The sequence below is a fragment of the Rutidosis leptorrhynchoides genome, chromosome 2, assembly GCF_046630445.1.
Source record: "Rutidosis leptorrhynchoides isolate AG116_Rl617_1_P2 chromosome 2, CSIRO_AGI_Rlap_v1, whole genome shotgun sequence".
NCBI lineage: Eukaryota > Viridiplantae > Streptophyta > Magnoliopsida > Asterales > Asteraceae > Rutidosis > Rutidosis leptorrhynchoides.
Genome location: NC_092334.1, coordinates 579,300,203 through 579,314,092, shown reverse-complemented (window position 1 = coordinate 579,314,092; position 13,890 = coordinate 579,300,203).

The window sequence follows — 13,890 nt, the reverse complement described above, 5'->3', positions numbered from 1 at the left end:
TCAAGTTCTAAGTGTTCTTCATAAATTCCAAAAGTTCTAGTTTCATAAAATCAAGAATACTTTCAAGTTTGCTAGCTCACTTCCAATCTTGTAAGGTGATCATCCAACCTCAAGAAATCTTTGTTTCTTACAGTAGGTTATCATTCTAATACAAGGTAATAATCATATTCAAACTTTGGTTCAATTTTTATAACTATAACAATCTTATTTCAAGTGATGATCTTACTTGAACTTGTTTTCGTGTCATGATTCTGCTTCAAGAACTTCGAGCCATCCAAGGATCCATTGAAGCTAGATTCATTTTTCTCTTTTCCAGTAGGTTTATCCAAGGAAATTAAGGTAGTAATGATGTTCATAACATCATTCGATTCATACATATAAAGCTATCTTATTCGAAGGTTTAAACTTGTAATCACTAGAACATAGTTTAGTTAATTCTAAACTTGTTCGCAAACAAAAGTTAATCCTTCTAACTTGACTTTTAAAATCAACTAAACACATGTTCTATATCTATATGATATGCTAAATTAATGATTTAAAACCTGGAAACACGAAAAACACCGTAAAACCGGATTTACGCCGTCGTAGTAACACCGCGGGCTGTTTTGGGTTAGTTAATTAAAAACTATGATAAACTTTGATTTAAAAGTTGTTATTCTGAGAAAATGATTTTTATTATGAACATGAAACTATATCCAAAAATTATGGTTAAACTCAAAGTGGAAGTATGTTTTCTAAAATGGTCATCTAGACGTCGTTCTTTCGACTGAAATGACTACCTTTACAAAAACTACTTGTAACTTATTTTTCCGACTATAAACCTATACTTTTTCTGTTTAGATTCATAAAATTGAGTTCAATATGAAACCATAGCAATTTGATTCACTCAAAACGGATTTAAAATGAAGAAGTTATGGGTAAAACAAGATTGGATAATTTTTCACATTTTAGCTACGTGAAAATTGGTAACAAATCTGTTCCAACCATAACTTAATCAACTTGTATTGTATATTATGTAATCTTGAGATACCATAGACACGTATACAATGTTTCGACCTATCATGTCGACACATCTATATATATTTCGGAACAACCATAGACACTCTATATGTGAATGTTGGAGTTAGCTATACAGGGTTGAGGTTGATTCCAAAATATATATAGTTTGAGTTGTGATCAATACTGAGATACGTATACACTGGGTCGTGGATTGATTCAAGATAATATTTATCGATTTATTTCTGTACATCTAACTGTGGACAACTAGTTATAGGTTACTAACGAGGACAGCTGACTTAATAAACTTAAAACATCAAAATATATTAAAAGTGTTGTAAATATATTTTGAACATACTTTAATATATATGTATATATTGTTATAGGTTCGTGAATCAACAGTGGCCAAGTCTTACTTCCCGACGAAGTAAAAATCTGTGAAAGTGAGTTATAGTCCCACTTTTAAAATCTGATATTTTTGGGATGAGAATACATGCAGGTTTTATAAATGATTTACAAAATAGACACAAGTACGTGAAACTACATTCTATGGTTGAATTATCGAAATCGAATATGCCCCTTTTTATTAAGTCTGGTAATTTAAGAATTAGGGAACAGACACCCTAATTGACGCGAATCCTAAAGATAGATCTATTGGGCTTAACAAACCCCATCCAAAGTACCGGATGCTTTAGTACTTCGAAATTTATATCATATCCGAAGGGTGTCCCGGAATGATGGGAATATTCTTATATATGCATCTTGTTAATGTCGGTTACCAGATGTTCACCATATGAATGATTTTTATCTCTATGTATGGGATGTGTATTGAAATATGAAATCTTGTGGTCTATTATTATGATTTGATATATATAGGTTAAACCTATAACTCACCAACATTTTTGTTGACGTTTTAAGCATGTTTATTCTCAGGTGATTATTAAGAGCTTCCGCTGTCGCATACTTAAATAAGGACGAGATTTGGAGTCCATGCTTGTATGATATTGTGTAAAAACTGCATTCAAGAAACTTATTTTGTTGTAACATATTTGTATTGTAAACCATTATGTAATGGTCGTGTGTAAACAGGATATTTTAGATTATCATTATTTGATAATCTACGTAAAGCTTTTTAAACCTTTATTGATGAAATAAAGGTTATGGTTTGTTTTAAAATGAATGCAGTCTTTGAAAAACGTCTCATATAGAGGTCAAAACCTCGCAACGAAATCAATTAATATGGAACGTTTTTAATCAATAAGAACGGGACATTTCAGTTGGTATCAGAGCGTTGGTCTTAGAGAACTAGAAAATTTGCATTAGTGTGTCTTATCGAGTTTGTTAGGATGCATTAGTGAGTCTGGACTTCGACCGTGTTTTCTTTAAAAATGATTGCTTAACATTTTTGTTGGAAACTATATATTTTTAACATATGAATATTATGTGATATATTAATCTCTTAACGTGTTTGATATTATGTGATAGATGTCTACCTCTAGAACAAGTCCCATTGACTCACCTAATAATAATGAAGAGTCAAATGTAAATTGGAATGATTTGTGGACTGATTCACAAGTTCCCGAAGAGGAACCGGAAGAAGAGTCGGAACCGGAAGAAGAATCGGAACCGGAAGAAGAATCGGAACCGGATGAAGAAATAGAACCGGTGGGGGAAATAATAAAACGGTTAAGTAAAAGAAAATCCTCAACCAACCGACCAAAGTTAATTATGGTCAATGGTGTTTCCGCCAAGGAAGCAAAATATTGGGAGGATTACCAATTCTCCGATGAATCGGATTCCGACGAGAATTCCGATGATGTTATAGAAATTACCCCAACTGAATTTAAAAAGGCAAAAGAAAATAATAAGGGAAAGGGCATAAAAATAGAGAAATCTAATTCCAACCCCGATGAACTTTATATGTATCGTCAACCCCCGAAGTCCTTAAGTTGTAACAATGACCCGGGAACCTCTAAACCACCAGGTTTTTCTAAACCAATGTGGACAACGACGGCTCGTATTAGGGGAACATCATATATCCCTAGAAACTTGGCAAAACGAACCAAAACCGAAGAAGAAGAAACGAGCGAGTCGGAATAAGATAGTTGTATTCGTGTGGTGTAATATATGTAATATAGTGTTCTTATGCTTTATGATATATGTAAAAATTGCTTGTATTAATAAGTATTTATTTTATGAATCTAACTCTTGTCTATTTTACAGTTTAAAAACACAAAATGGATAGACAACCCAATATTTTAAGAGACCCACCCGAAGACATGATTGATGAAATCTTGTCTAGAGTCGGTCAGAATTCCTCGGCACAACTATTTAAGGCGAGATCAGTTTGTAAGACATTCGAAGAACGTTCCAAGAATGTCTTGGTTTATAAGAGACTTTCGTTTGAAAGATGGGGGATATCACATTGGGAAACCCATAAGTTACGATGTGTTTACTTTGACGCATATATTGCGGGGAACCCAAATGCTATTTTACGCAACGGGTTAAGAAATTATTTTGACTCAATATATCCGAATATTGGACTTCGTGATTTAGAAAAAGCGGCTAACATGCAACATAAAGAAGCATGTTATGCTTACGGATTAGTAATGTTCGCTTCTCACCAAAGTGAGAACAAGAACATCGGGCTACAACTATTAAACAAAACGTTTCCACAAGTGACGGAGTCGGTAATTGGGGTAAGAAATGAGGTTTTTAGATTATTACGGGACTGTTGGACATTACGTAACCCTCGTCCCTTTGACGACGTTACAACACGCTGTCTTATCAACGGCCATAACAATTATGTTCCACAAGACCAAGGATGGGAAGTAATCCTAGTAAAACCAGAATGCATGACTTGTTTCTGGACGTATGAATTACGTGTCTTTATTGCCTTTGCTGAACGACTTGTGTACTAGCTAGAATTATCTTCACAACCATCTTGTATCAAATTTATTATGTGCTATATTTCATGCTATATGTAAAATAAGCGGTATTGTAAGTTTGTAAAATATTGTGTAAAAGTTTGAACGCGAAATATTATTATAATCAGTTTTTCATATAGAATTGTAGTAGTTGAATTGTATATTAGCTACTAAGTATGAACTTAACGGGTAGGTACTACCCGAATTTAAACTTATAAAACGCTAATATGAAGAAAAAGCTTTTATAAATGAGTTCATATTATGCTACGAAATACTATTAACTACTCTTAATATTCTGTATGATTAACTTGTTCCATTTGACTATTTTGAAGGAAATGGCACCGACTACTCGACACACCGTGAATATGAATGAAGAGGAATTCCGTACTTTTCTAGCTTCAAACATAGCCGCAGTACAGGCTGCGCTACATACCAACAATAACCTTGGATCTAGCAGTACAGGAAATCGTGTAGGATGCACCTACAAAGAATTCACTGCCTGCAAACCTTTGGAATTTGATGGAACCGAAGGACCGATCGGATTGAAACGGTGGACCGAGAAGGTCGAATCGGTGTTTGCCATAAGTAAGTGTACTGAAGAGGACAAAGTGAAGTACGCTACGCATACCTTCACAGGTTCTGCGTTAACATGGTGGAATACCTATCTAGAGCAAGTGGGACAAGACGATGCATACGCACTACCGTGGTCAGCATTCAAGCACTTGATGAACGAGAAGTACCGTCCCAGAACCGAGGTCAATAAGCTCAAGACAGAACTTAGAGGGTTACGAACCCAAGGATTTGATATTACCACGTACGAAAGACGATTCACAGAATTGTGCCTATTGTGTCCGGGAGCATTCGAAGATGAGGAAGAGAAGATCAACGCGTTTGTGAAAGGATTACCGGAAAGAATCCAAGAAGATATAAGTTCACACGAGCCCGCCTCCATACAACAGGCATGTAGAATGGCTCACAAACTAGTGAACCAGATTGAAGAAAGAATTAAAGAACAGACTGCTGAAGAGGCCAATGTGAAGCAAGTCAAAAGAAAGTGGGAGGAAAACGGTGATAAGAATCACCAATACAACAACAACAGCAATTACAACAATAATCGCAACAATTATCCCAACAATCGCAACATCAATCGCAACTACAACAAACGGCCTAACAACAACAACAACAACAACAACAGCAACTACAACAATCATCCCAACAACAATAATAACCGCAACAACAACAACAATTAGAAACAGCTATGCCAAAGGTGTGAAAAGTATCACTCGGGGTTCTGCACCAAATTTTGCAACAAGTGTAAAAGAAATGGTCATAGCGCGGCGAAGTGTGAGGTCTATGGACCAGGGGTTAATAGAACAAAAGGAACAAATGGTGTCGGAACAAGTAATGGCGGAGCAAGTAGTGTCAGAGCAAGCTATGCCAATGTAGTTTGTTATAAATGTGGAAAACCGGGCCACATTATTAGAAATTGCCCGAACAAGGAGAACACGAATGGACAAGGCCGCGGAAGAGTTTTCAATATTAATGCGGCAGAGGCACAGGAAGACCCGGAGCTTGTTACGGGTACGTTTCTTATTGACAATAAATCTGCTTACGTTTTATTTGATTCGGGTGCGGATAGAAGCTATATGAGTAGAGATTTTTGTGCTAAATTAAGTTGTCCATTGACGCCTTTGGATAGTAAATTTTTACTCGAATTAGCAAATGGTAAATTAATTTCAGCAGATAATATATGTCGAAATCGAGAAATTAAACTTGTTAGCGAAACATTTAAGATTGATTTGATACCAGTAGAGTTAGGGAGTTTTGATGTGATAATCGGTATGGACTGGTTGAAAGAAGTGAAAGCAGAGATCGTTTGTTACAAAAATGCAATTCGCATTATACGAGAAAAAGGAAAACCCTTAATGGTGTACGGAGAAAAGGGCAACACGAAGCTACATCTTATTAGTAATTTGAAGGCACAAAAACTAATAAGAAAAGGTTGCTATGCTGTTCTAGCACACGTTGAGAAAGTACAAACTGAAGAAAAGAGCATCAATGATGTTCCCGTCGCAAAAGAATTTCCCGATGTATTTCCGAAAGAATTACCGGGATTACCCCCACATCGATCCGTTGAATTTCAAATAGATCTTGTACCAGGAGCTGCACCAATAGCTCGTGCTCCTTACAGACTCGCACCCAGTGAGATGAAAGAACTGCAAAGCCAATTACAAGAACTTTTAGAGCGTGGTTTCATTCGACCAAGCACATCACCTTGGGGAGCTCCTGTTTTGTTTGTCAAGAAGAAAGATGGTACATTCAGGTTGTGTATCGACTACCGAGAGTTGAACAAACTTACCATCAAGAATCGCTACCCACTACCGAGAATCGACGACTTATTTGATCAACTACAAGGCTCGTCTGTTTATTCAAAGATTGACTTACGTTCCGGGTATCATCAAATGCGGGTGAAAGAAGATGATATTCCAAAGACTGCTTTTAGAACACGTTACGGTCATTACGAGTTTATGGTCATGCCGTTTGGTTTAACTAATGCACCAGCTGTGTTCATGGACCTTATGAACCGAGTGTGTGGACCATACCTTGACAAGTTTGTCATTGTTTTCATTGATGACATACTTATTTACTCAAAGAATGACCAAGAACACGGTGAACATTTGAGAAAGGTGTTAGAAGTATTGAGGAAGGAAGAATTGTACGCTAAGTTTTCAAAGTGTGCATTTTGGTTGGAAGAAGTTCAATTCCTCGGTCACATAGTGAACAAAGAAGGTATTAAGGTGGATCCGGCAAAGATAGAAACTGTTGAAAAGTGGGAAACCCCGAAAACTCCGAAACACATACGCCAGTTTTTAGGACTAGCTGGTTACTACAGAAGGTTCATCCAAGACTTTTCCAGAATAGCAAAACCCTTGACTGCATTAACGCATAAAGGGAAGAAATTTGAATGGAATGATGAACAAGAGAAAGCGTTTCAGTTATTGAAGAAAAAGCTAACTACGGCACCTATATTGTCATTGCCTGAAGGGAATGATGATTTTGTGATTTATTGTGATGCATCAAAGCAAGGTCTCGGTTGTGTATTAATGCAATGAACGAAGGTGATTGCTTATGCGTCTAGACAATTGAAGATTCACGAACAAAATTATACGACGCATGATTTGGAATTAGGCGCGGTTGTTTTTGCATTAAAGACTTGGAGGCACTACTTATATGGGGTCAAAAGTATTATATATACCGACCACAAAAGTCTTCAACACATATTTAATCAGAAACAACTGAATATGAGGTAGCGTAGGTGGATTGAATTATTGAATGATTACGACTTTGAGATTCGTTACCACCCGGGGAAGGCAAATGTGGTAGCCGATGCCTTGAGCAGGAAGGACAGAGAACCCATTCGAGTAAAATCTATGAATATAATGATTCATAATAACATTACTACTCAAATAAAGGAGGCGCAACAAGGAGTTTTAAAAGAGGGAAATTTAAAGGATGAAATACCCAAAGGATCGGAGAAGCATCTTAATATTCGGGAAGACGGAACCCGGTATAGGGCTGAAAGGATTTGGGTACCAAAATTTGGAGATATGAGAGAAATGGTACTTAGAGAAGCTCATAAAACCAGATGCTCAATACATCCTGGAACGGGGAAGATGTACAAGGATCTCAAGAAACATTTTTGGTGGCCGGGTATGAAAGCCGATGTTGCTAAATACGTAGGAGAATGTTTGACGTGTTCTAAGGTCAAAGCTGAGCATCAGAAACCATCAGGTCTACTTCAACAACCCAAAATTCCGGAATGGAAATGGGAAAACATTACCATGGATTTCATCACTAAATTGCCAAGGACTGCAAGTGGTTTTGATACTATTTGGGTAATAGTTGATCGTCTCACCAAATCAGCACACTTCCTACCAATAAGAGAAGATGACAAGATGGAGAAGTTAGCACGACTGTATTTGAAGGAAGTCGTCTCCAGACACGGAATACCAATCTCTATTATCTCTGATAGGGATGGCAGATTTATTTCAAGATTCTGGCAGACATTACAGCAAGCATTAGGAACTCGTCTAGACATGAGTACTGCCTATCATCCACAAACTGATGGGCAGAGCGAAAGGACGATACAAACGCTTGAAGACATGCTACGAGCATGTGTTATTGATTTCGGAAACAGTTGGGATCGACATCTACCGTTAGCAGAATTTTCCTACAACAACAGCTACCATTCAAGCATTGAGATGGCGCCGTTTGAAGCACTTTATGGTAGAAAGTGCAGGTCTCCAATTTGTTGGAGTGAATTGGGGGATAGACAGATTACGGGTCCGGATATTATACAAGAAACTACCGAGAAGATCATCCAAATTCAACAACGGTTGAAAACCGCCCAAAGTCGACAAAAGAGCTACGCTGACATTAAAAGAAAAGATATAGAATTTGAAATTGGAGAGATGGTCATGCTTAAAGTTGCACCTTGGAAAGGCGTTGTTCGATTTGGTAAACGAAGGAAATTAAATCCAAGGTATATTGGACCATTCAAGATTATTGATCGTGTCGGACCAGTAGCTTACCGACTAGAGTTACCTCAACAACTTGCGACTGTACATAACACTTTCCACGTCTCGAATTTAAAGAAATGTTTTGCTAAAGAAGATCTCACTATTCCGTTAGATGAAATCCAAATCAACGAAAAACTTCAATTCATCGAAGAACCCGTCGAAATAATGGATCGTGAGGTTAAAAGACTTAAGCAAAACAAGATACCAATTGTTAAGGTTCGATGGAATGCTCGTAGAGGACCCGAGTTCACCTGGGAGCGTGAAGATCAGATGAAGAAGAAATACCCGCATCTATTTCTAGAAGATTCGTCAACACCTTCAACAGCTTAAAATTTCGGGACGAAATTTATTTAACGGGTAGGTACTGTAGTGACCCGAACTTTTCCATGTTTATATATATTAATTGAGATTGATATTTACATGATTAAATGTTTCCAACATGTTAAGCAATCAAACTTGTTAAGACTTGATTAATTGAAATATGTTTCATATAGACAATTGACCACCCAAGTTGATCGGTGATTCACGAACGTTAAAACTTGTAAAAACTATATGATGACATATATATGGATATATATATATATAGTTAACATGATACTATGATAAGAAAACATATCATAAAGTATATTAACAATGAACTACATATGTAAAAACAAGACTACTAACTTAATGATTTTTAAACGAGACATATATGTAACGATTATCGTTGTAAAGACATTTAATGTATATATATCATATTAAGAGATATTCATACATGATAATATCATGATAATATAATAATTTAAAATCTCATTTGATATTATAAACATTGGGTTAACAACATTTAACAAGATCGTTAACCTAAAGGTTTCAAAACAACACTTACATGTAACGACTAACGATGACTTAACGACTCAGTTAAAATGTATATACATGTAGTGTTTTAATATGTATTTATACACTTTTGAAAGACTTCAATACACTTATCAAAATACTTCTACTTAACAAAAATGCTTACAATTACATCCTCGTTCAGTTTCATCAACAATTCTACTCGTATGCACCCGTATTCGTACTCGTACAATACACAGCTTTTAGATGTATGTACTATTGGTATATACACTCCAATGATCAGCTCTTAGCAGCCCATGTGAGTCACCTAACACATGTGGGAACCATCATTTGGCAACTAGCATGAAATATCTCATAAAATTACAAAAATATGAGTAATCATTCATGACTTATTTACATGAAAACAAAATTACATATCCTTTATATCTAATCCATACACCAACGACCAAAAACACCTACAAACACTTTCATTCTTCAATTTTCTTCATCTAATTGATCTCTCTCAAGTTCTATCTTCAAGTTCTAAGTGTTCTTCATAAATTCCAAAAGTTCTAGTTTCATAAAATCAAGAATACTTTCAAGTTTGCTAGCTCACTTCCAATCTTGTAAGGTGATCATCCAACCTCAAGAAATCTTTGTTTCTTACAGTAGGTTATCATTCTAATACAAGGTAATAATCATATTCAAACTTTGGTTCAATTTCTATAACTATAACAATCTTATTTCAAGTGATGATCTTACTTGAACTTGTTTTCGTGTCATGATTCTGCTTCAAGAACTTCGAGCCATCCAAGGATCCATTGAAGCTAGATTCATTTTTCTCTTTTCCAGTAGGTTTATCCAAGGAAATTAAGGTAGTAATGATGTTCATAACATCATTCGATTCATACATATAAAGCTATCTTATTCGAAGGTTTAAACTTGTAATCACTAGAACATAGTTTAGTTAATTCTAAACTTGTTCGCAAACAAAAGTTAATCCTTCTAACTTGACTTTTAAAATCAACTAAACACATGTTCTATATCTATATGATATGCTAACTTAATGATTTAAAACCTGGAAACACGAAAAACACCGTAAAACCGGATTTACGCCGTCGTAGTAACACCGCGGGCTGTTTTGGGTTAGTTAATTAAAAACTATGATAAACTTTGATTTAAAAGTTGTTATTCTGAGAAAATGATTTTTATTATGAACATGAAACTATATCCAAAAATTATGGTTAAACTCAAAGTGGAAGTATGTTTTCTAAAATGGTCATCTAGACGTCGTTCTTTCGACTGAAATGACTACCTTTACAAAAACGACTTGTAACTTATTTTTCCGACTATAAACCTATACTTTTTCTGTTTAGATTCATAAAATAGAGTTCAATATGAAACCATAGCAATTTGATTCACTCAAAACGGATTTAAAATGAAGAAGTTATGGGTAAAACAAGATTGGATAATTTTTCACATTTTAGCTACGTGAAAATTGGTAACAAATCTATTCCAACCATAACTTAATCAACTTGTATTGTATATTATGTAATCTTGAGATACCATAGACACGTATACAATGTTTCGACCTATCATGTCGACACATCTATATATATTTCGGAACAACCATAGACACTCTATATGTGAATGTTGGAGTTAGCTATACAGGGTTGAGGTTGATTCCAAAATATATATAGTTTGAGTTGTGATCAATACTGAGATACGTATACACTGGGTCGTGGATTGATTCAAGATAATATTTATCGATTTATTTATGTACATCTAACTGTGGACAACTAGTTATAGGTTACTAACGAGGACAGCTGACTTAATAAACTTAAAACATCAAAATATATTAAAAGTGTTGTAAATATATTTTGAACATACTTTAATATATATGTATATATTGTTATAGGTTCGTGAATCAACAGTGGCCAAGTCTTACTTCCCGACGAAGTAAAAATCTGTGAAAGTGAGTTATAGTCCCACTTTTAAAATCTAATATTTTTGGGATGAGAATACATGCAGGTTTTATAAATGATTTACAAAATAGACACAAGTACGTGAAACTACATTCTATGGTTGAATTATCGAAATCGAATATGCCCCTTTTTATTAAGTCTGGTAATCTAAGAATTAGGGAACAGACACCCTAATTGACGCGAATCCTAAAGATAGATCTATTGGGCTTAACAAACCCCATCCAAAGTACCGGATGCTTTAGTACTTCAAAATTTATATCATATCCGAAGGGTGTCCCGGAATGATGGGGATATTCTTATATATGCATCTTGTTAATGTCGGTTACCAGGTGTTCACCATATGAATGATTTTTATCTCTATGTATGGGATGTGTATTGAAATATGAAATCTTGTGGTCTATTATTATGATTTGATATATATAGGTTAAACCTATAACTCACCAACATTTTTGTTGACGTTTTAAGCATGTTTATTCTCAGGTGATTATTAAGAGCTTCCGCTGTCGCATACTTAAATAAGGACGAGATTTGGAGTCCATGCTTGTATGATATTGTGTAAAAACTGCATTCAAGAAACTTATTTTGTTGTAACATATTTGTATTGTAAACCATTATGTAATGGTCGTGTGTAAACAGGATATTTTAGATTATCATTATTTGATAATCTACGTAAAGCTTTTTAAACCTTTATTGATGAAATAAAGGTTATGGTTTGTTTTAAAATGAATGCAGTCTTTGAAAAACGTCTCATATAGAGGTCAAAACTTCGCAACGAAATCAATTAATATGGAACGTTTTTAATCAATAAGAACGGGACATTTCACATTTACCCACTTGTAATCCGTAAACTATATTTAAACTCAACACCTACATTGTGCATACTACCAATTTAAGACGAGATATTATATGATTTCAGTTGGGCAGTGAATATATTCCTTGTGTTGGGCCGAGTATCACTTGTGTATTTGGCCATATTTTTTTTTGGGTCGTATGGTTTTAGTTATAGGACTGTGACCCAATAGTGATAAACAGAATGTTGATGATTCAATAATATTGACAAGGAAGAGATGATGATGATGATACGGATGTCTTAAAGTTACTGCTACGATGATAATATTAGAATGATAAATGATGAACGTGATGATGATGTTAGAATAGGTGACGGATAGATATCAATGATGAAGATGAAATGAAAATGAAATGTTGCTGTACGATTTAAAGTGTTGCACATCTCATGTTTCTATTTCTATTGGTATTTTAAAACACGAATAAAAATGATATGAATGACGATGATGATAAGTAAACGATAACGATTATACAAAAATGATACACGATCACGATCAAAGATGATGAATGTGAAGATTATGATCATGATTATGTAAGATGATTAGAATGGTGATTAGCTTGGTGCGGAGGGAGATGATGATAAAATAAGTATGTTGATGATTAAGCCACGATGATGAAATGATTAGGATTATGATGATGATAGTGAATACATAATATAATACATGATAATGATAGATGAATGATGCACAAAAAGATTTTGGAAGATGATAAATGATAAACGGTGTCGTACTAGTCAAATGATTAGACACGATAGTTATTACCAAAAACAAATTGACGGTCCATTGGTTTGGTAGTAAAACAGAAAAGAGGACATAGAGGAGTGGTTTGGTATGTTATCGGGTTAGCGGGATGTCGCAGGTTCAAACCCGGACTTGGGCATTTTTTTAAGGGCTACTTCTTTGAGGTAGTATACTTATTACTCATTATTATTATTATTATTATTATTATTATTATTATTATTATTATTATTATTATTATTATTATTATTATTATTATTATTATTATTATTATTATTACTATTATTATTATTACTATTACTATTATTATTATTATTATTATTATTATTATTATTATTATTATTATTATTATTATTATTATTATTATTATTATTATTATTATTATTATTACTACTACTACTATTATGATTAGTAGTAGTAGTATGATTAAAACCAATATTGTTATGATTATTATCATTATTATTATAAACATCATTATTTCCAAAACTATCATTATTAGCATTATTATGAAAAGTATTATTTTAGTAAAAGTATTATTTTTATTAAAAATTATTATTATCAATATTATTAAAAATAAAATTTTTAGTAAAATTATCATTTTTATTACTATTAGGATTATCAGTATTATCATTATTATTATTAATATTATTTTTAGAGACATTACTATTATTTTTATCACTATTATTATTATTATTACTATAATTAATATTTTTATTAGTATTATTATTATTAATATTATCATTATAATCGAATACAACCTTTGTTACTATTATTGATATAAAAATATACTTATAGTAATATTACATATAAGTATGTACTAATCATATTAACATTTTTTTTTACAAATTAGGTATTTTTAATATATATATATATATTGATATAACTATATAAATATTAATCATTTTAAATATATACACAAATTAAATATATATAATACATAATTTAAGATATAATATATAAATCTGTTCGATTACGATAATATGTGTTAATATATATACAAATGATATAG